The sequence below is a fragment of the Oncorhynchus gorbuscha genome, unplaced genomic scaffold (genome assembly GCF_021184085.1).
Source record: "Oncorhynchus gorbuscha isolate QuinsamMale2020 ecotype Even-year unplaced genomic scaffold, OgorEven_v1.0 Un_scaffold_2034, whole genome shotgun sequence".
Classification (NCBI taxonomy): domain Eukaryota; kingdom Metazoa; phylum Chordata; class Actinopteri; order Salmoniformes; family Salmonidae; genus Oncorhynchus; species Oncorhynchus gorbuscha.
In genome coordinates, this window is record NW_025745028.1 from 17,224 (window position 1) to 38,043 (window position 20,820).

Sequence of the window (20,820 nt, forward strand, 5' to 3'; positions counted from 1 at the left end):
ACGTGCATGAGGATGTGTTCAACCCTCAGTTCCGAAGCTTCTCTATTCCGTTGTTTTGTTGCCGTTAAACGTGTGTTTTGTTGCCTAATAGAGTTTACCCAGGATCGGATCCACTCTTTGCGTCCCTGGACTACACCTCCTCCGTTCTTCGTGGCCTTTCTCCGCTGGAGATCTATTGGCGGATTGGATTGTCTGACTGACCGACTGACTACCACCTTTTTGTATACGGTATTTCATTTGTTTGGATATGATGTATACTGTGATTTGTGTAGTTAGTGGTAGTTGAGGACTTAATTAAGAGTTGATCCGCTTTAAGGTTCTGTGGTAAAGTAATTGTTATATTGATTGTATGTTTAATACTGGGTTTACGCTACACGGAACGAACGGACAAACATCGCGTGACAAAAGTCACTTGAGTTCACTGAACTCCTTTACCGGGCAGGACTCTTTTTAGGCCCGAGGTACAGGACATTTCTGGAGGAACCAGAACTCATTGTGATATTATTATATATGTGTGTAATCATTGTTGTTGCTAATACAACCCACGCAACAGAATATAATTGTTTTTGAAGTTCTTTTCAATGTTTTAAGGGTTTATGAAAAGTTTATTTCCATCCTGACTTTTACATACGTCCTTTGTATTGGTGTAGACTTGACGGACCAGATGGGACTCATTCCCACCCAAACTAAAAGGAGAAACTAATGTTTTCTCTGGTAGGCACAACCTACCTGGCACCCCTATAAATAATAACCTCAAGTCAAAACCGTTACATAAAAAATGGCACCCCAGATGGGACAGCTCAACATTGAGAACTAACCAAAGCAAATATTTTGTGTGGAATTAAAACAATGGATTCACCCCAAGATAATGTGCTCATCCATGTCATACCTGTCAATGGGAATACACAGGGCCATTCTGACCATCAAGCTGACAATACAAATCATAATGTGAATGGAGATAATGGAGTTGATTTGGGCCAGAGCCCTGGGAATCTGAATGCTCGGCCTGAGCCACAGGCCACAGGAGGTCTAACCAGTTACTCACTTATTGACATGGATCTGTGTGGAAGTACTGAGCTAGTCCTCCCTCTGACACCCAACCTTCCTCCATTGTCTGGTTTATCTCCAGAGGTTGTAGTCTTACAACTTCAAGGTGACATCCTTGATATTCGTCGGACTCAACAACATCTCCAAACTCTTATCCACCATAAATTCAAATGTCTGAGGGAAGAGCAACAACAGAGTGCCATGGAATTCAGAAACTCACTGAGCACTCTAACCCACACGCTGACAGAGCTCAGTGAGAGTGGAAGACGGGAAATGACTGGTGCCATGGACAGGCAGTTTGACTACCAACGAAACCAACTCACTGCCACTCTCCAATGGCGCCTGCAACATCACCACACTGAGGTCCTCAAGGACGTTAATTCTGTTTTTTCTCCCATGGTTAACACTGTAGACCACTTGCAGACAGAGCTCTCTAATTGTGTTAAAATGTTGGATGACGTGTCTGTGGACATGGCCTCCATTAGGCACAACTCCTTACACAGAGTTTCCCTGGTGTCCACTTCAGTTCAGACCACTGAGGGCCAAGCTGGCACCTCTGAACAGCCAAGACCAGGCCATGCTGCAGCCACCCCTTGCAGGATGCAATCCACCATGCATCCTGGTGTTCATTTTCATTGTCCGATAACGCCCTCCCCCTCTACTTCCTCAATCCCTCCTAGCTCGTTTGTTCATGGTGATTTGAGTAGACGTCATGTGGGGGCGATGCCCATTAAATTGCAATTTCCCACCTTTGGGAAAAAAGATGACAGTCCTGATCCGCTAATGTATCTAGAAAGATGTCGTGACTTTCTTGCCCTCAATCCCCTGGCTGACGAAGAACTCCTTGCCACATTGAGGAATGTGTTGCATGGGACAGCTCGAGACTGGTGGGATGTGGCACGTCTCACCACTACCTCCTGGGCTGACTTTGAGGCCAAGTTTTCCTCTGCATTTCTATCTGAGGACTACACAGATGAATTGGCAGACAGAGTCAGAAATCGAGTACAAGGAGAGAAAGAGAGTATCCGTGACTTTGCATACGGTTACCACTCCCTGTGCAGAAGGTGGAAACCTGGCATTGAGGAGGAAGAGGTCATTAAATTGATCTTGAAGAACATCAACCCACTACTAGCCAGTCAACTCCGAGAACGAGTCACCACTGTCGATGGACTGGTTCGCTTGGGACAGCAGTTTGAGAAGGACAGAGAATGCCAACAGCAATATGACCAGAGAAAGAAACAGACACCCAAACAGTTACCCAAGACAGACCCTCAACAACAGCCAGAGTCTCCAGCCAAGACCCCTCTCATGTTTTGTTGGAGATGTAGCCAAAAGGGACATTCTTCAGCTACATGTCCAAGACCGTATCAAGTAAACCCTTCCAGAAACCACAAATCACAACAGGCCAACACACCTAACTCTCTTCGCAGCAATGACCATCCTTCTCTGGGTGCTTTAACCAGAGCTGAAACCCCAAGAGTCACTGCCTACGCCCCCCCATCGACATCCCCTTCCTTTCAGTTAATACCGCACCAACTGGTGTTACCCCTGTCCATAGGCCCATGGACAGGAAGAGCCATCTTGGATACCGGGTCATCCTACACACTGCTCAATGAGAAACTGTGGAAGGAGGTTAACGGTCCACAATACAACTTGAAGCCGTGGACAGAAGGTCCACTCTATCTGGCTGATGGTGAGGCTAGACGACCCCTTGGATGGAGTGAGGTAGAGTTCCGCCTGTGTAACCGCTCCTATATGATTCCTTCTGTTATCCTACAAACCAGGAACCTTGCTTTTCCTGTCGTGTTGGGAATTGATTTCATGTACTTCAGTGGTGTCCAGATTGATATCGCACACAATTGCTACTGGTTTCCATACAATCCGAGCGAGAAGCATTTCTTCCAATCAGAAGCTATGAAGTTACATGATTGGGGTTCAAATGTGGCAGTCTTCTCTGCCATTGCTCCGGTACCACTAACCCTCGATAATCCTTCTGACGATCTCCTTTTACAGGCTGTGAGAAGAGCTCAGCTGGAACAGCCAGAGGAGTTAAGGCTGTTGGAACAGCTGCAGAATAATGCTGATGTATGTACTTCAAAGCTGGGACGCACCAGGCTCCTGAAGCACAAAATATTCCTTACACAGGAAATGCCGATCAAGCAAAAGCCATATCGTTTGTCCCCAGCGAAGCTAATCATCCAAAAGGGACTCATAAATGATATGTTAACCCAAGATATAATAGAACGTTCCTCCTCTCCCTGGGCTGCTCCTGTTGTCCTCATCCAAAAAAAGGCTGGTGGTCTTAGATTTTGTGTGGACTATAGGAAGACCAACAATGTTTCCCAGACTGATGCCTATCCTCTTCCCACCATCCATGAGATCCTGGAGTCATTGTCTGGCGCTGTTGTGTTCACTACCCTTGACCTCAATAGTGGTTATTGGCAGGTTGAGATGGACCAGGAAAGCAAGGACAAGACTGCGTTTGTCTGTGCCGAGGGCTTGTTTTCCTTTAAGGTGATGCCCTTTGGATTAAAGAATGCCCCTGCCACTTTCCAAAGACTCATGGAGATTGCGTTAGGTGAGCTCAAAGGGAAGATCTGTTTCGTCTACCTGGACGATATAATTATCTACTCTCAGAACAGAGAAAGACACTTTCAAGATCTTCAAGCAGTGTTGGACAAGCTAAGAGAAGCTGGTCTGACCTTAAATATGAAGAAGAGCAACTTCTGCCAAACCTCCCTGAAGTTCCTTGGCCATATTGTGTCTTTCGACGGCATTCATGTGGATTCTGAAAAGACAAAGGCTGTACAAGACTTCCCTGTGCCAACCACACTCAAGGCCCTTCAACGGTTCCTTGGTATGGCTGGATGGTACCATCGGTTTGTGTCGAACTTCTCCCAGGTGGCAGAACCCCTCAACGCGTTGAAGCGAAAAGGAGCGAAATTCCAATGGACGGCAGAGTGCCAGACCTCCTTTGAAACCCTGAAACGACATCTCGTCACACCTCCCATTTTAGGTCATCCCAACTTTGATTGCCCTTTTGTTGTTTACACTGATGCAAGTGATGTTGGACTTGGTGCTGTCCTAGTCCAACAGACTGGACTTGGCACTGAAGAAGTGCTAGCGTTCGCCAGTCGGACATTGAATGGAGCAGAACGGAACTACTCCACAACCGAGCAAGAGTGCCTTGCAGTTGTCTGGGCTTTGGAAAAGTGGAGGTACTACTTGGAGGGAAGACACTTCACTGTGGTCACTGACCATTCCTCCCTTGTGTGGGTGTTCAAGACCAACAAACCAAGCACCAGACTCATAAGATGGGCTCTACGGTTGCAAGAGTTCACATTTGCAGTGGAATACAGGAAAGGAAAATACAACACTGTTCCAGATGCCTTGTCCAGAGCTCCTACTTGTGATAACGGTGGCCCTGATCTTACATGTGCTACTGTCCTGTCAAGCAGTCGAGACTCGCCCAAAACAGACTTTCCCATCTCTGATGAGGCAATATGGAAAGCTCAACAGGATGATCCAGAAGTACAGGCTTTGTACCAGACTATCCTGGAAGATGGAGAAAAGATGGTCAATCCTACCACAAAGCTGACCATCATTGAAGATAAAGTCTACCGAGTCGTACAACTACCTCACAGAACACTCTACCAAATGTACATACCGGACACTCTACGCCTACAACTGCTTCAACATTTCCATGAAGACCCATTAGCTGGTCATTTGGGCAGGTTCAAAACCTACAAGCGGTTGCAAGCGTTACTCTACTGGCCACATCTGAGCATGGATGTGAAGTCACACATCCGAAATTGTCAGGTTTGTCAAATGTACAAACCAGAAGGTAGAAAGCCTGCTGGCAAGTTGCAGCAAACGGTGGTTACCCGACCTTGGGAAATGTTAGGAGTGGATTTGATGGGTCCATTTCCTAGAAGCTCCAATCAGAATGTGTACATACTTGTTTTTGTTGATTACTATTCAAAGTGGGTGGAACTCTTTTCCCTGCGTCAGGCCACAGCAAGGACCGTCTCTAACATCCTTACGAAAGAGATCCTGACTCGCTGGGGAGTGCCTGATTACATCCTGTCTGATCGAGGTTCCCAATTTGTCTCTGATCTCTTTGAGGAGACCTGCCAAAGATGGAACCTGAGGCAGAAGTTGACCACGGCCTATCACCCACAGACCAATCTCACTGAGAGAGTAAATCGAACCTTGAAGACAATGATTGCTTCCTATGTAGGGACCCAGCACAAACACTGGGACAAGCACCTTCATGAGTTTCGATTTGCCCTGAATTCTGCTGTGCAAGAGTCCACTGGAGTCACACCTGCAGAGCTGAACCTAAGTCGTCCTCTCCGAGGACCCTTGGATATGGTGCTACAGCCCCAGCAGCTTACTCCAGACGCTGCTTGCTATGACCAGGTAGGCCATCTCCATGACTTGAGAGCTCTTGTCTCAAAGAACATGATCCAGGCTCGACTCAAGCAGAAGAGAAATTATGATAAGAACAGACGAGACATGCAGTTCCAGCTTCGTGATCGGGTGTGGCTTCGCTCTCATCCTTACTCGAAAGCTGAACAATTCTTCTCGGCCAAGCTCGCTCCTAAATGGCAAGGACCATATAGGATTGTGGAGCAGATGGGCCCTTTGAACTACCGAGTGGTGAAAGAGGACACAGGTGAAGATATGCGCATCGTCCATGTCTCACGCCTTAAGGCCTGTTACCCCTCGGCTGAGGAATTGGAGGCGATTGAGCGCCGCAAGGTCCTGGATATCTTGAAGAGGATAGTGAGGATACTTTTCTCGGATTCCCAGACCCAGAAGTCTCGCACCTTAAGGCCTGTGACTCCTCAGCTGAGGAGCGTGAGCTGCAAAAAGTAATGAATCTTTTTGTAGAGGAAAGTGATGAGGAGACCTTTCTCGGTTTCCCCGACCAAGATGTGCCTTCCAGGGCAATGGTCGGCTTTTTCCAGGGGAGGGGGTGTGTGACGGCCCTGAATTTTTCTGAACCGTCTCAGTGCAGCTCCTTCCAATAGGGCGCTTTCCCTTTAATTCCCAATTAAATAGCCAGCATCAGCTGCACGAAAGTGGGGTTGTGATGGAGACGTGCATGAGGATGTGTTCAACCCTCAGTTCCGAAGCTTCTCTATTCCGTTGTTTTGTTGCCGTTAAACGTGTGTTTTGTTGCCTAATAGAGTTTACCCAGGATCGGATCCACTCTTTGCGTCCCTGGACTACACCTCCTCCGTTCTTCGTGGCCTTTCTCCGCTGGAGATCTATTGGCGGATTGGATTGTCTGACTGACCGACTGACTACCACCTTTTTGTATACGGTATTTCATTTGTTTGGATATGATGTATACTGTGATTTGTGTAGTTAGTGGTAGTTGAGGACTTAATTAAGAGTTGATCCGCTTTAAGGTTCTGTGGTAAAGTAATTGTTATATTGATTGTATGTTTAATACTGGGTTTACGCTACACGGAACGAACGGACAAACATCGCGTGACAAAAGTCACTTGAGTTCACTGAACTCCTTTACCGGGCAGGACTCTTTTTAGGCCCGAGGTACAGGACATTTCTGGAGGAACCAGAACTCATTGTGATATTATTATATATGTGTGTAATCATTGTTGTTGCTAATACAACCCACGCAACAGAATATAATTGTTTTTGAAGTTCTTTTCAATGTTTTAAGGGTTTATGAAAAGTTTATTTCCATCCTGACTTTTACATACGTCCTTTGTATTGGTGTAGACTTGACGGACCAGATGGGACTCATTCCCACCCAAACTAAAAGGAGAAACTAATGTTTTCTCTGGTAGGCACAACCTACCTGGCACCCCTATAAATAATAACCTCAAGTCAAAACCGTTACAAACTGATGAGAAAGTGTGAAAATCTTGCCAGAGCTGGGTAGTGTGGCCGAGCGGTCTAAGGCGCTGGATTTAGGCTCCAGTCTTTAAGGAGGCGTGGTTTCAAATCCCACCACTGCCATCTTTATTGAGTTTGTTTGCGCAAGCTATCACATGTTCTGCTTTATTTCAGGGTTTTTACTTTCATGTCGCCCATGCAAGGGAGAAAAGAAGCAATGTTGTGTGTCACGGATGGGGTTCCAACTCAATAGTGTAGTCCATTGCCTTAACCAACCAGCCACCAAGTCCTGTGCCCCTGCGGTGGCAGTTGCACATCCTACCTGTGGTTGTTCACATCAAATCCTTGATTGGAAAAAAGGAAAGTTGTGATGGTCTGTGCGACGACCAAGCAGTCCATTTTAACAGTGGGTACTGTGGCCGAGCTGTCCAGAGAACTGGATTTAAGGACCCAGTCTTCCGGAGGTGTTGGTTCAAAGTCCACCGCTGCAACTTTTTCTCAACAGAAAACTGTAATGTAATTTCAAACAAGGCCACCAAGGACACCGGACAAATAAAGGGAATCCAGCCTTTACCCTAATTCCCACGTCTGTTATTGCAATTATCTGCCGTGTTTTTCTAATTCAATCTGCTTCAGACATAAAATCAGAAACTAATTCTAAGTTTAGACGATGGAAGAATGAGCAACATCAGATAAATTAAGATTTTTAAAAAGAGAATCAAAAAAAGATGAAGGACACAAGAGCAACATGAGATACATAAAGATTTTAAAGAAGAAAATGAAAAAGAAGACTAAAATACAAGGGAGTACAGACGCTCTAGGTAACTGATGAGAAAGTGTGAAAATCTTGCCAGAGCTGGGTAGTGTGGCCGAGTGGTCTAAGGCGCTGGATTTAGGCTCCAGTCTCTAAGGAGGCGTGGGTTCAAATCCCACCACTGCCATCTTTATTGAGTTTGTTTGCGCAAGCTATCACATGTTCTGCTTTATTTCAGGGTTTTTAATTTCATGTCGCACATGCAAGGGAGAAAAGAAGCAATGTTGTGTGTCACGGATGGGGTTCCAACTCAATAGTGTAGTCAATCGCCTTAACCAACCAGGCACCAAGTCCTGTGCCCCCGCGGTGTCAGTTGCACCTCCTACCGGTGGTTGTTCACGTCAAATCCTTGATTGGAAAAAAGGAAAGTTGTGATGGTCTGTGCGACGACCAAGCAGTCCATTTTAACAGTGGGTACTGTGGCCGAGCTGTCCAGAGAACTGGATTTAAGGACCCAGTCTTCCGGAGGTGTTGGTTCAAAGTCCACCGCTGCAACTTTTTCTCAACAGAAAACTGTAATGTAATTTCAAACAAGGCCACCAAGGACACCGGACAAATAAAGGGAATCCAGCCTTTACCCTAATTCCCACGTCTGTTATTGCAATTATCTGCCGTGTTTTTCTAATTCAATCTGCTTCAGACATAAAATCAGAAACTAATTCTAAGTTTAGACGATGGAAGAATGAGCAACATCAGATAAATTAAGATTTTTAAAAAGAGAATCAAAAAAAGATGAAGGACGCAAGAGCAACATGAGATACATAAAGATTTTAAAGAAGAAAATGAAAAAGAAGACTAAAATACAAGGGAGTACAGACGCTCTAGGTAACTGATGAGAAAGTGTGAAAATCTTGCCAGAGCTGGGTAGTGTGGCCGAGTGGTCTAAGGCGCTGGATTTAGGCTCCAGTCTCTAAGGAGGCGTGGGTTCAAATCCCACCACTGCCATCTTTATTGAGTTTGTTTGCGCAAGCTATCACATGTTCTGCTTTATTTCAGGGTTTTTACTTTCATGTCGCCCATGCAAGGGAGAAAAGAAGCAATGTTGTGTGTCACGGATGGGGTTCCAACTCAATAGTGTAGTCCATTGCCTTAACCAACCAGCCACCAAGTCCTGTGCCCCTGCGGTGGCAGTTGCACATCCTACCGGTGGTTGTTCACATCAAATCCTTGATTGGAAAAATGGAAAGTTGTGATGGTCTGTGCGACGACCAAGCAGTCCATTTTAACAGTGGGTACTGTGGCCGAGCTGTCCAGAGAACTGGATTTAAGGACCCAGTCTTCCGGAGGTGTTGGTTCAAAGTCCACCGCTGCAACTTTTTCTCAACAGAAAACTGTAATGTAATTTCAAACAAGGCCACCAAGGACACCGGACAAATAAAGGGAATCCAGCCTTTACCCTAATTCCCACGTCTGTTATTGCAATTATCTGCCGTGTTTTTCTAATTCAATCTGCTTCAGACATAAAATCAGAAACTAATTCTAAGTTTATACGATGGAAGAATGAGCAACATCAGATAAATTAAGATTTTTAAAAAGAGAATCAAAAAAAGATGAAGGACGCAAGAGCAACATGAGATACATAAAGATTTTAAAGAAGAAAATGAAAAAGAAGACTAAAATACAAGGGAGTACAGACGCTCTAGGTAACTGATGAGAAAGTGTGAAAATCTTGCCAGAGCTGGGTAGTGTGGCCGAGCGGTCTAAGGCGCTGGATTAAGGCTCCAGTCTCTAAGGAGGCGTGGGTTCAAATCCCACCACTGCCATCTTTATTGAGTTTGTTTGCGCAAGCTATCACATGTTCTGCTTTATTTCAGGGTTTTTACTTTCATGTCGCCCATGCAAGGGAGAAAAGAAGCAATGTTGTGTGTCACGGATGGGGTTCCAACTCAATAGTGTAGTCCATTGCCTTAACCAACCAGCCACCAAGTCCTGTGCCCCTGCGGTGGCAGTTGCACCTCCTACCGGTGGTTGTTCACATCAAATCCTTGATTGGAAAAAGGAAAGTTGTGATGGTCTGTGCGACGACCAAGCAGTCCATTTTAACAGTGGGTACTGTGGCCGAGCTGTCCAGAGAACTGGATTTAAGGACCCAGGGGTCTTCCGGAGGTGTTGGTTCAAAGTCCACCGCTGCAACTTTTTCTCAACAGAAAACTGTAATGTAATTTCAAACAAGGCCACCAAGGACACCGGACAAATAAAGGGAATCCAGCCTTTACCCTAATTCCCACGTCTGTTATTGCAATTATCTGCCGTGTTTTTCTAATTCAATCTGCTTCAGACATAAAATCAGAAACTAATTCTAAGTTTATACGATGGAAGAAAGAGCAACATCAGATAAATTAAGATTTTTAAAAAGAGAATCAAAAAAAGATGAAGGACGCAAGAGCAACATGAGATACATAAAGATTTTAAAGAAGAAAATGAAAAAGAAGACTAAAATACAAGGGAGTGCAGACGCTCTAGGTAACTGATGAGAAAGTGTGAAAATCTTGCCAGAGCTGGGTAGTGTGGCCGAGCGGTCTAAGGCGCTGGATTAAGGCTCCAGTCTCTAAGGAGGCGTGGGTTCAAATCCCACCACTGCCATCTTTATTGAGTTTGTTTGCGCAAGCTATCACATGTTCTGCTTTATTTCAGGGTTTTTACTTTCATGTCGCCCATGCAAGGGAGAAAAGAAGCAATGTTGTGTGTCACGGATGGGGTTCCAACTCAATAGTGTAGTCCATCGCCTTAACCAACCAGCCATCAAGTCCTGTGCCCCTGCGGTGGCAGTTGCACCTCCTACCGGTGGTTGTTCACATCAAATCCTTGATTGGAAAAAAGGAAAGTTGTGATGGTCTGTGCGACGACCAAGCAGTCCATTTTAACAGTGGGTACTGTGGCCGAGCTGTCCAGAGAACTGGATTTAAGGACCCAGTCTTCCGGAGGTGTTGGTTCAAAGTCCACCGCTGCAACTTTTTCTCAACAGAAAACTGTAATGTAATTTCAAACAAGGCCACCAAGGACACCGGACAAATAAAGGGAATCCAGCCTTTACCCTAATTCCCACGTCTGTTATTGCAATTATCTGCCGTGTTTTTCTAATTCAATCTGCTTCAGACATAAAATCAGAAACTAATTCTAAGTTTATACGATGGAAGAAAGAGCAACATCAGATAAATTAAGATTTTTAAAAAGAGAATCAAAAAAAGATGAAGGACGCAAGAGCAACATGAGATACATAAAGATTTTAAAGAAGAAAATGAAAAAGAAGACTAAAATACAAGGGAGTGCAGACGCTCTAGGTAACTGATGAGAAAGTGTGAAAATCTTGCCAGAGCTGGGTAGTGTGGCCGAGCGGTCTAAGGCGCTGGATTTAAGGCTCCAGTCTCTAAGGAGGCGTGGGTTCAAATCCCACCACTGCCATCTTTATTGAGTTTGTTTGCGCAAGCTATCACATGTTCTGCTTTATTTCAGGGTTTTTACTTTCATGTCGCCCATGCAAGGGAGAAAAGAAGCAATGTTGTGTGTCACGGATGGGGTTCCAACTCAATAGTGTAGTCCATCGCCTTAACCAACCAGCCACCAAGTCCTGTGCCCCTGCGGTGGCAGTTGCACCCCGCGGTGGCAGTTGCACCTCCTACCGGTGGTTGTTCACATCAAATCCTTGATTGGAAAAAAGGAAAGTTGTGATGGTCTGTGCGACGACCAAGCAGTCCATTTTAACAGTGGGTACTGTGGCCGAGCTGTCCAGAGAACTGGATTTAAGGACCCAGTCTTGCGGAGGTTTCGGTTCAAAGTCCACCGCTGCAACTTTTTCTCAACAGAAAACTGTAATGTAATTTCAAACAAGGCCACCAAGGACACCGGACAAATAAAGGGAATCCAGCCTTTACCCTAATTCCCACGTCTGTTATTGCAATTATCTGCCGTGTTTTTCTAATTCAATCTGCTTCAGACATAAAATCAGAAACTAATTCTAAGTTTATACGATGGAAGAAAGAGCAACATCAGATAAATTAAGATTTTTAAAAAGAGAATCAAAAAAAGATGAAGGACGCAAGAGCAACATGAGATACATAAAGATTTTAAAGAAGAAAATGAAAAAGAAGACTAAAATACAAGGAAGTGCAGACGCTCTAGGTAACTGATGAGAAAGTGTGAAAATTTGCCAGAGCTGGGTAGTGTGGCCGAGCGGTCTAAGGCGCTGGATTTAGGCTCCAGTCTCTAAGGAGGCGTGGGTTCAAATCCCACCACTGCCATCTTTATTGAGTTTGTTTGCGCAAGCTATCACATGTTCTGCTTTATTTCAGGGTTTTTACTTTCATGTCGCCCATGCAAGGGAGAAAAGAAGCAATGTTGTGTGTCACGGATGGGGTTCCAACTCAATAGTGTAGTCCATCGCCTTAACCAACCAGCCACCAAGTCCTGTGCCCCTGCGGTGGCAGTTGCACCTCCTACCGGTGGTTGTTCACATCAAATCCTTGATTGGAAAAAAGGAAAGTTGTGATGGTCTGTGCGACGACCAAGCAGTCCATTTTAACAGTGGGTACTGTGGCCGAGCTGTCCAGAGAACTGGATTTAAGGACCCAGTCTTTCGGAGGTGTTCGGTTCAAAGTCCACCGCTGCAACTTTTTCTCAACAGAAACTGTAATGTAATTTCAAACAAGGCCACCAAGGACACCGGACAAATAAAGGGAATCCAGCCTTTACCCTAATTCCCACGTCTGTTATTGCAATTATCTGCCGTGTTTTTCTAATTCAATCTGCTTCAGACATAAAAGCAGAAACTAATTCTAAGTTTATACGATGGAAGAAAGAGCAACATCAGATAAATTAAGATTTTTAAAAAGAGAATCAAAAAAAGATGAAGGACGCAAGAGCAACATGAGATACATAAAGATTTTAAAGAAGAAAATGAAAAAGAAGACTAAAATACAAGGAAGTGCAGACGCTCTAGGTAACTGATGAGAAAGTGTGAATAATTTGCCAGAGCTGGGTAGTGTGGCCGAGCGGTCTAAGGCGCTGGATTAAGGCTCCAGTCTCTAAGGAGGCGTGGGTTCAAATCCCACCACTGCCATCTTTATTGAGTTTGTTTGCGCAAGCTATCACATGTTCTGCTTTATTTCAGGGTTTTTACTTTCATGTCGCCCATGCAAGGGAGAAAAGAAGCAATGTTGTGTGTCACGGATGGGGTTCCAACTCAATAGTGTAGTCCATCGCCTTAACCAACCAGCCACCAAGTCCTGTGCTCCCGCGGTGGCAGTTGCACCTCCTACCGGTGGTTGTTCACGTCAAATCCTTGATTGGAAAAAAGGAAAGTTGTGATGGTCTGTGCGACGACCAAGCAGTCCATTTTAACAGTGGGTACTGTGGCCGAGCTGTCCAGAGAACTGGATTTAAGGACCCAGTCTTTCGGAGGTTGGGTTCAAAGTCCACCGCTGCAACTTTTTCTCAACAGAAAACTGTAATGTAATTTCAAACAAGGCCACCAAGGACACCGGACAAATAAAGGGAATCCAGCCTTTACCCTAATTCCCACGTCTGTTATTGCAATTATCTGCCGTGTTTTTCTAATTCAATCTGCTTCAGACATAAAATCAGAAACTAATTCTAAGTTTATACGATGGAAGAAAGAGCAACATCAGATAAATTAAGATTTTTAAAAAGAGAATCAAAAAAAGATGAAGGACGCAAGAGCAACATGAGATACATAAAGATTTTAAAGAAGAAAATGAAAAAGAAGACTAAAATACAAGGAAGTGCAGACGCTCTAGGTAACTGATGAGAAAGTGTGAATAGTTTGCCAGAGCTGGGTAGTGTGGCCGAGCGGTCTAAGGCGCTGGATTAAGGCTCCAGTCTCTAAGGAGGCGTGGGTTCAAATCCCACCACTGCCATCTTTATTGAGTTTGTTTGCGCAAGCTATCACATGTTCTGCTTTATTTCAGGGTTTTTACTTTCATGTCGCCCATGCAAGGGAGAAAAGAAGCAATGTTGTGTGTCACGGATGGGGTTCCAACTCAATAGTGTAGTCCATCGCCTTAACCAACCAGCCACCAAGTCCTGTGCCCCGCGGTGGCAGTTGCACCTCCTACCGGTGGTTGTTCACATCAAATCCTTGATTGGAAAAAAGGAAAGTTGTGATGGTCTGTGCGACGACCAAGCAGTCCATTTTAACAGTGGGTACTGTGGCCGAGCTGTCCAGAGAACTGGATTTAAGGACCCAGTCTTTCGGTTCAAAGTCCACCGCTGCAACTTTTTCTCAACAGAAAACTGTAATGTAATTTCAAACAAGGCCACCAAGGACACCGGACAAATAAAGGGAATCCAGCCTTTACCCTAATTCCCACGTCTGTTATTGCAATTATCTGCCGTGTTTTTCTAATTCAATCTGCTTCAGACATAAAAGCAGAAACTAATTCTAAGTTTATACGATGGAAGAAAGAGCAACATCAGATAAATTAAGATTTTTAAAAAGAGAATCAAAAAAAGATGAAGGACGCAAGAGCAACATGAGATACATAAAGATTTTAAAGAAGAAAATGAAAAAGAAGACTAAAATACAAGGAAGTGCAGACGCTCTAGGTAACTGATGAGAAAGTGTGAATAGTTTGACAGAACTGGGTAGTGTGGCCGAGCGGTCTAAGGCGCTGGATTAAGGCTCCAGTCTCTAAGGAGGCGTGGGTTCAAATCCCACCACTGCCATCTTTATTGAGTTTGTTTGCGCAAGCTATCACATGTTCTGCTTTATTTCAGGGTTTTTACTTTTATGTCGCCCATGCAAGGGAGAAAAGAAGCAATGTTGTGTGTCACGGATGGGGTTCCAACTCAATAGTGTAGTCCATCGCCTTAACCAACCAGCCACCAAGTCCTGTGCCCCGCGGTGGCAGTTGCACCTCCTACCGGTGGTTGTTCACATCAAATCCTTGATTGGAAAAAAGGAAAGTTGTGATGGTCTGTGCGACGACCAAGCAGTCCATTTTAACAGTGGGTACTGTGGCCGAGCTGTCCAGAGAACTGGATTTAAGGACCCAGTCTTTCGGAGGTTTCGGTTCAAAGTCCACCGCTGCAACTTTTTCTCAACAGAAAACTGTAATGTAATTTCAAACAAGGCCACCAAGGACACCGGACAAATAAAGGGAATCCAGCCTTTACCCTAATTCCCACGTCTGTTATTGCAATTATCTGCCGTGTTTTTCTAATTCAATCTGCTTCAGACATAAAAGCAGAAACTAATTCTAAGTTTATACGATGGAAGAAAGAGCAACATCAGATAAATTAAGATTTTTAAAAAGAGAATCAAAAAAAGATGAAGGACGCAAGAGCAACATGAGATACATAAAGATTTTAAAGAAGAAAATGAAAAAGAAGACTAAAATACAAGGAAGTGCAGACGCTCTAGGTAACTGATGAGAAAGTGTGAATAGTTTACCACAGCTCGGTAGTGTGGCCGAGCGGTCTAAGGCGCTGGATTAAGGCTCCAGTCTCTAAGGAGGCGTGGGTTCAAATCCCACCACTGCCATCTTTATTGAGTTTGTTTGCGCAAGCTATCACATGTTCTGCTTTATTTCAGGGTTTTTACTTTCATGTCGCCCATGCAAGGGAGAAAAGAAGCAATGTTGTGTGTCACGGATGGGGTTCCAACTCAATAGTGTAGTCCATCGCCTTAACCAACCAGCCACCAAGTCCTGTGCTCCCGCGGTGGCAGTTGCACCTCCTACCGGTGGTTGTTCACGTCAAATCCTTGATTGGAAAAAAAGGAAAGTTGTGATGGTCTGTGCGACGACCAAGCAGTCCATTTTAACAGTGGGTACTGTGGCCGAGCTGTCCAGAGAACTGGATTTAAGGACCCAGTCTTTCGGAGGTTCGGTTCAAAGTCCACCGCTGCAACTTTTTCTCAACAGAAAACTGTAATGTAATTTCAAACAAGGCCACCAAGGACACCGGACAAATAAAGGGAATCCAGCCTTTACCCTAATTCCCACGTCTGTTATTGCAATTATCTGCCGTGTTTTTCTAATTCAATCTGCTTCAGACATAAAAGCAGAAACTAATTCTAAGTTTATACGATGGAAGAAAGAGCAACATCAGATAAATTAAGATTTTTAAAAAGAGAATCAAAAAAAGATGAAGGACGCAAGAGCAACATGAGATACATAAAGATTTTAAAGAAGAAAATGAAAAAGAAGACTAAAATACAAGGAAGTGCAGACGCTCTAGGTAACTGATGAGAAAGTGCAAATAATTTGCCAGAGCTGGGTAGTGTGGCCGAGCGGTCTAAGGCGCTGGATTAAGGCTCCAGTCTCTAAGGAGGCGTGGGTTCAAATCCCACCACTGCCATCTTTATTGAGTTTGTTTTGCGCAAGCTATCACATGTTCTGCTTTATTTCAGGGTTTTTACTTTCATGTCGCCCATGCAAGGGAGAAAAGAAGCAATGTTGTGTGTCACGGATGGGGTTCCAACTCAATAGTGTAGTCCATCGCCTTAACCAACCAGCCACCAAGTCCTGTGCCCCCGCGGTGGCAGTTGCACCTCCTACCGGTGGTTGTTCACATCAAATCCTTGATTGGAAAAAGGAAAGTTGTGATGGTCTGTGCGACGACCAAGCAGTCCATTTTAACAGTGGGTACTGTGGCCGAGCTGTCCAGAGAACTGGATTTAAGGACCCAGTCTTTCGGAGGTGTGGGTTCAAAGTCCACCGCTGCAACTTTTTCTCAACAGAAAACTGTAATGTAATTTCAAACAAGGCCACCAAGGACACCGGACAAATAAAGGGAATCCAGCCTTTACCCTAATTCCCACGTCTGTTATTGCAATTATCTGCCGTGTTTTTCCTAATTCAATCTGCTTCAGACATAAAAGCAGAAACTAATTCTAAGTTTATACGATGGAAGAAAGAGCAACATCAGATAAATTAAGATTTTTAAAAAGAGAATCAAAAAAAGATGAAGGACGCAAGAGCAACATGAGATACATAAAGATTTTAAAGAAGAAAATGAAAAAGAAGACTAAAATACAAGGAAGTGCAGACGCTCTAGGTAACTGATGAGAAAGTGTGAATAATTTGCCAGAGCTGGGTAGTGTGGCCGAGCGGTCTAAGGCGCTGGATTAAGGCTCCAGTCTCTAAGGAGGCGTGGGTTCAAATCCCACCACTGCCATCTTTATTGAGTTTGTTTGCGCAAGCTATCACATGTTCTGCTTTATTTCAGGGTTTTTACTTTCATGTCGCCCATGCAAGGGAGAAAAGAAGCAATGTTGTGTGTCACGGATGGGGTTCCAACTCAATAGTGTAGTCCATCGCCTTAACCAACCAGCCACCAAGTCCTGTGCCCCGCGGTGGCAGTTGCACCTCCTACCGGTGGTTGTTCACGTCAAATCCTTGATTGGAAAAAAAAAGGAAAGTTGTGATGGTCTGTGCGACGACCAAGCAGTCCATTTTAACAGTGGGTACTGTGGCCGAGCTGTCCAGAGAACTGGATTTAAGGACCCAGTCTTTCGGAGGTGTGGGTTCAAAGTCCACCGCTGCAACTTTTTCTCAACAGAAAACTGTAATGTAATTTCAAACAAGGCCACCAAGGACACCGGACAAATAAAGGGAATCCAGCCTTTACCCTAATTCCCACGTCTGTTATTGCAATTATCTGCCGTGTTTTTCTAATTCAATCTGCTTCAGACATAAAAGCAGAAACTAATTCTAAGTTTATACGATGGAAGAAAGAGCAACATCAGATAAATTAAGATTTTTAAAAAGAGAATCAAAAAAAGATGAAGGACGCAAGAGCAACATGAGATACATAAAGATTTTAAAGAAGAAAATGAAAAAGAAGACTAAAATACAAGGAAGTGCAGACGCTCTAGGTAACTGAGAAAGTGAATAATTTGCCAGAGCTGGGTAGTGTGGCCGAGCGGTCTAAGGCGCTGGATTAAGGCTCCAGTCTCTAAGGAGGCGTGGGTTCAAATCCCACCACTGCCATCTTTATTGAGTTTGTTTGCGCAAGCTATCACATGTTCTGCTTTATTTCAGGGTTTTTACTTTCATGTCGCCCATGCAAGGGAGAAAAGAAGCAATGTTGTGTGTCACGGATGGGGTTCCAACTCAATAGTGTAGTCCATCGCCTTAACCAACCAGCCACCAAGTCCTGTGCCCTGCGGTGGCAGTTGCACCTCCTACCGGTGGTTGTTCACATCAAATCCTTGATTGGAAAAAAGGAAAGTTGTGATGGTCTGTGCGACGACCAAGCAGTCCATTTTCCAGAGAACTGGAGTGGGTCTTTGTGGCAAGCTGTCCAGAGAACTGGATTTAAGGACCCAGTCTTTCGGAGGTGTGGGTTCAAAGTTTAGGTAACTGACGAGAAAGAAAATTTGACCAGAGCTGGGTAAAGCGGTCTAAGGCTAGTCCTGCCATCTTTATTGAGTTTGTTTGCGCAAGCTATCACATGTTCTGCTTTATTTCAGGGTTTTTACTTTCATGTCGCCCATGCAAGGGAGAAAAAGAAGCAATGTTGTGTGTCACGGATGGGGTTCCAACTCAATAGTGTAGTCCATCGCCTTAACCAACCAGCCACCAAGTCCTGTGCCCCCGCGGTGGCAGTTGCACCTCCTACCGGTGGTTGTTCACATCAAATCCTTGATTGGAAAAAGGAAAGTTGTGATGGTCTGTGCGACGACCAAGCAGTCCATTTTAACAGTGGGTACTGTGGCCGAGCTGTCCAGAGAACTGGATTTAAGGACCCAGTCTTTCGGAGGTTTCGGTTCAAAGTCCACCGCTGCAACTTTTTCTCAACAGAAAACTGTAATGTAATTTCAAACAAGGCCACCAAGGACACCGGACAAATAAAGGGAATCCAGCCTTTACCCGAAATCCCACGTCTGTTATTGCAATTATCTGCCCGGTTTTCTAATTCAATCTGCTTCAGACATAAAAGCAGAAACTATTTCAAAGTTTATACGATGGAAGAAAGAGCAACATCAGATAAATTAAGATTTTTAAAAAGAGAATCAAAAAAAGATGAAGGACGCAAGAGCAACATGAGATACATAAAGATTTTAAAGAAGAAAATGAAAAAGAAGACTAAAATACAAGGAAGTGCAGACGCTCTAGGTAACTGATGAGAAAGTGTGAATAATTTGCCAGAGCTGGGTAGTGTGGCCGAGCGGTCTAAGGCGCTGGATTAAGGCTCCAGTCTCTAAGGAGGCGTGGGTTCAAATCCCACCACTGCCATCTTTATTGAGTTTGTTTGCGCAAGCTATCACATGTTCTGCTTTATTTCAGGGTTTTTACTTTCATGTCGCCCATGCAAGGGAGAAAAGAAGCAATGTTGTGTGTCACGGATGGGGTTCCAACTCAATAGTGTAGTCCATCGCCTTAACCAACCAGCCACCAAGTCCTGTGCCCCCCGCGGTGTCATTTGCACCTCCTACCGGTGGTTGTTCATGTAAAATCCTTGATTGGAAAAAAGGAAAGTTGTGATGGTCTGTGCGACGACCAAGCAGTCCATTTTAACAGTGGGTACTGTGGCCGAGCTGTCCAGAGAACTGGATTTAAGGACCCAGTCTTTCGGAGGTGTCGGTTCAAAGTCCACCGCTGCAACTTTTTCTCAACAGAAAACTGTAATGTAATTTCAAACAAGGCCACCAAGGACACCGGACAAATAAAGGGAATCCAGCCTTTACCCTAATTCCCACGTCTGTTATTGCAATTATCTGCCGTGTTTTTCTAATTCAATCTGCTTCAGACATAAAAGCAGAAACTAATTCTAAGTTTATACGATGGAAGAAAGAGCAACATCAGATAAATTAAGATTTTTAAAAAGAGAATCAAAAAAAGATGAAGGACGCAAGAGCAACATGAGATACATAAAGATTTTAAAGAAGAAAATGAAAAAGAAGACTAAAATACAAAGGAAGTGCAGACGCTCTAGGTAACTGACGAGAAAGTGTGAATAATTTGCCAGAGCTGGGTAGTGTGGCCGAGCGGTCTAAGGCGCTGGATTAAGGCTCCAGTCTCTAAGGAGGCGTGGGTTCAAATCCCACCACTGCCATCTTTATTGAGCTTGTTTGCGCAAGCTATCACATGTTCTGCTTCATTTCAAGATTTTTACTTTCATGTCGCCCATGCAAGGGAGAAAAGAAGCAATGTTGTGTGTCACGGATGGGGTTCCAACTCAATAGTGTAGTCCATCGCCTTAACCAACCAGCCACCAAGTCCTGTGCTCCCGCGGTGGCAGTTGCACCTCCTACCGGTGGTTGTTCACATCAAATCCTTGATTGGAAAAAAGGAAAGTTGTGATGGTCTGTGCGACGACCAAGCAGTCCATTTTAACAGTGGGTACTGTGGCCGAGCTGTCCAGAGAACTGGATTTAAGGACCCAGTCTTTCGGAGGTTTGGGTTCAAAGTCCACCGCTGCAACTTTTTCTCAACAGAAAACTGTAATGGAATTTCAAACAAGGCCACCAAGGACACCGGACAAATAAAGGGAATCCAGCCTTTACCCTAATTCCCACGTCTGTTATTGCAATTATCTGCCGTGTTTTTCTAATTCAATCTGCTTCAGACATAAAAGCAGAAACTAATTCTAAGTTTATACGATGGAAGAAAGAGCAACATCAGATAAGTTAAGATTTTTAAAAAGAGAATCAAAAAAAGATGAAGGACACAAGAGCAACATGAGAAACATAAAGATTTTAAAGAAGAAAATGAAAAAGAAGACTAAAATACAAGGAAGTGCAGACGCTCTAGGTAACTGACGAGAAAGTGTGAATAGTTTGCCAGAGCTGGGTAGTGTGGCCGAGCGGTCTAAGGCGCTGGATTAAGGCTCCAGTCTCTAAGGAGGCGTGGGTTCAAATCCCACCACTGCCATCTTTATTGAGTTTGTTTGCGCAAGCTATCACATGTTCTGCTTTATTTCAGGGTTTTTACTTTTATGTCGCCCATGCAAGGGAGAAAAGAAGCAATGTTGTGTGTCACGGATGGGGTTCCAACTCAATAGTGTAGTCCATCGCATTAACCAACCAGCCACCAAATCCTGTGCTCCCGCGGTGGCAGTTGCACCTCCTACCGGTGGTTGTTCACGTCAAATCCTTGATTGGAAAAAAGGAAAGTTGTGATGGT

General features: G+C 44.4%; 17 non-coding genes across 17 annotated transcripts; all 17 read left to right on the forward strand.

Moving 5' to 3' along the window:
- Window positions 1–6,959: 6,959 nt before the first annotated feature.
- trnal-uag lies at window positions 6,960–7,041 on the forward strand. The gene has a single exon. It is a non-coding gene; the product is annotated as a tRNA-Leu (tRNA).
- A 736-nt stretch (window positions 7,042–7,777) lies between these two features.
- Window positions 7,778–7,859, forward strand: trnal-uag. The gene has a single exon. It is a non-coding gene; the product is annotated as a tRNA-Leu (tRNA).
- Window positions 7,860–8,595: 736 nt separating this feature from the next.
- On the forward strand, window positions 8,596–8,677 carry trnal-uag. The gene has a single exon. It is a non-coding gene; the product is annotated as a tRNA-Leu (tRNA).
- A 736-nt stretch (window positions 8,678–9,413) lies between these two features.
- Window positions 9,414–9,495, forward strand: trnal-aag. Its single transcript has one exon. It is a non-coding gene; the product is annotated as a tRNA-Leu (tRNA).
- Window positions 9,496–10,233: 738 nt separating this feature from the next.
- On the forward strand, window positions 10,234–10,315 carry trnal-aag. Its single transcript has one exon. It is a non-coding gene; the product is annotated as a tRNA-Leu (tRNA).
- Window positions 10,316–11,051: 736 nt separating this feature from the next.
- Window positions 11,052–11,134, forward strand: trnal-uaa. Its single transcript has one exon. It is a non-coding gene; the product is annotated as a tRNA-Leu (tRNA).
- A 754-nt stretch (window positions 11,135–11,888) lies between these two features.
- On the forward strand, window positions 11,889–11,970 carry trnal-uag. The gene has a single exon. It is a non-coding gene; the product is annotated as a tRNA-Leu (tRNA).
- Window positions 11,971–12,706: 736 nt separating this feature from the next.
- On the forward strand, window positions 12,707–12,788 carry trnal-aag. The gene has a single exon. It is a non-coding gene; the product is annotated as a tRNA-Leu (tRNA).
- A 735-nt stretch (window positions 12,789–13,523) lies between these two features.
- On the forward strand, window positions 13,524–13,605 carry trnal-aag. The gene has a single exon. It is a non-coding gene; the product is annotated as a tRNA-Leu (tRNA).
- A 726-nt stretch (window positions 13,606–14,331) lies between these two features.
- trnal-aag lies at window positions 14,332–14,413 on the forward strand. The gene has a single exon. It is a non-coding gene; the product is annotated as a tRNA-Leu (tRNA).
- Window positions 14,414–15,148: 735 nt separating this feature from the next.
- trnal-aag lies at window positions 15,149–15,230 on the forward strand. Its single transcript has one exon. It is a non-coding gene; the product is annotated as a tRNA-Leu (tRNA).
- Window positions 15,231–15,966: 736 nt separating this feature from the next.
- Window positions 15,967–16,048, forward strand: trnal-aag. Its single transcript has one exon. It is a non-coding gene; the product is annotated as a tRNA-Leu (tRNA).
- A 737-nt stretch (window positions 16,049–16,785) lies between these two features.
- On the forward strand, window positions 16,786–16,867 carry trnal-aag. The gene has a single exon. It is a non-coding gene; the product is annotated as a tRNA-Leu (tRNA).
- A 733-nt stretch (window positions 16,868–17,600) lies between these two features.
- On the forward strand, window positions 17,601–17,682 carry trnal-aag. The gene has a single exon. It is a non-coding gene; the product is annotated as a tRNA-Leu (tRNA).
- A 1,166-nt stretch (window positions 17,683–18,848) lies between these two features.
- On the forward strand, window positions 18,849–18,930 carry trnal-aag. The gene has a single exon. It is a non-coding gene; the product is annotated as a tRNA-Leu (tRNA).
- A 738-nt stretch (window positions 18,931–19,668) lies between these two features.
- On the forward strand, window positions 19,669–19,750 carry trnal-aag. Its single transcript has one exon. It is a non-coding gene; the product is annotated as a tRNA-Leu (tRNA).
- A 736-nt stretch (window positions 19,751–20,486) lies between these two features.
- Window positions 20,487–20,568, forward strand: trnal-aag. Its single transcript has one exon. It is a non-coding gene; the product is annotated as a tRNA-Leu (tRNA).
- Window positions 20,569–20,820: the final 252 nt, after the last annotated feature.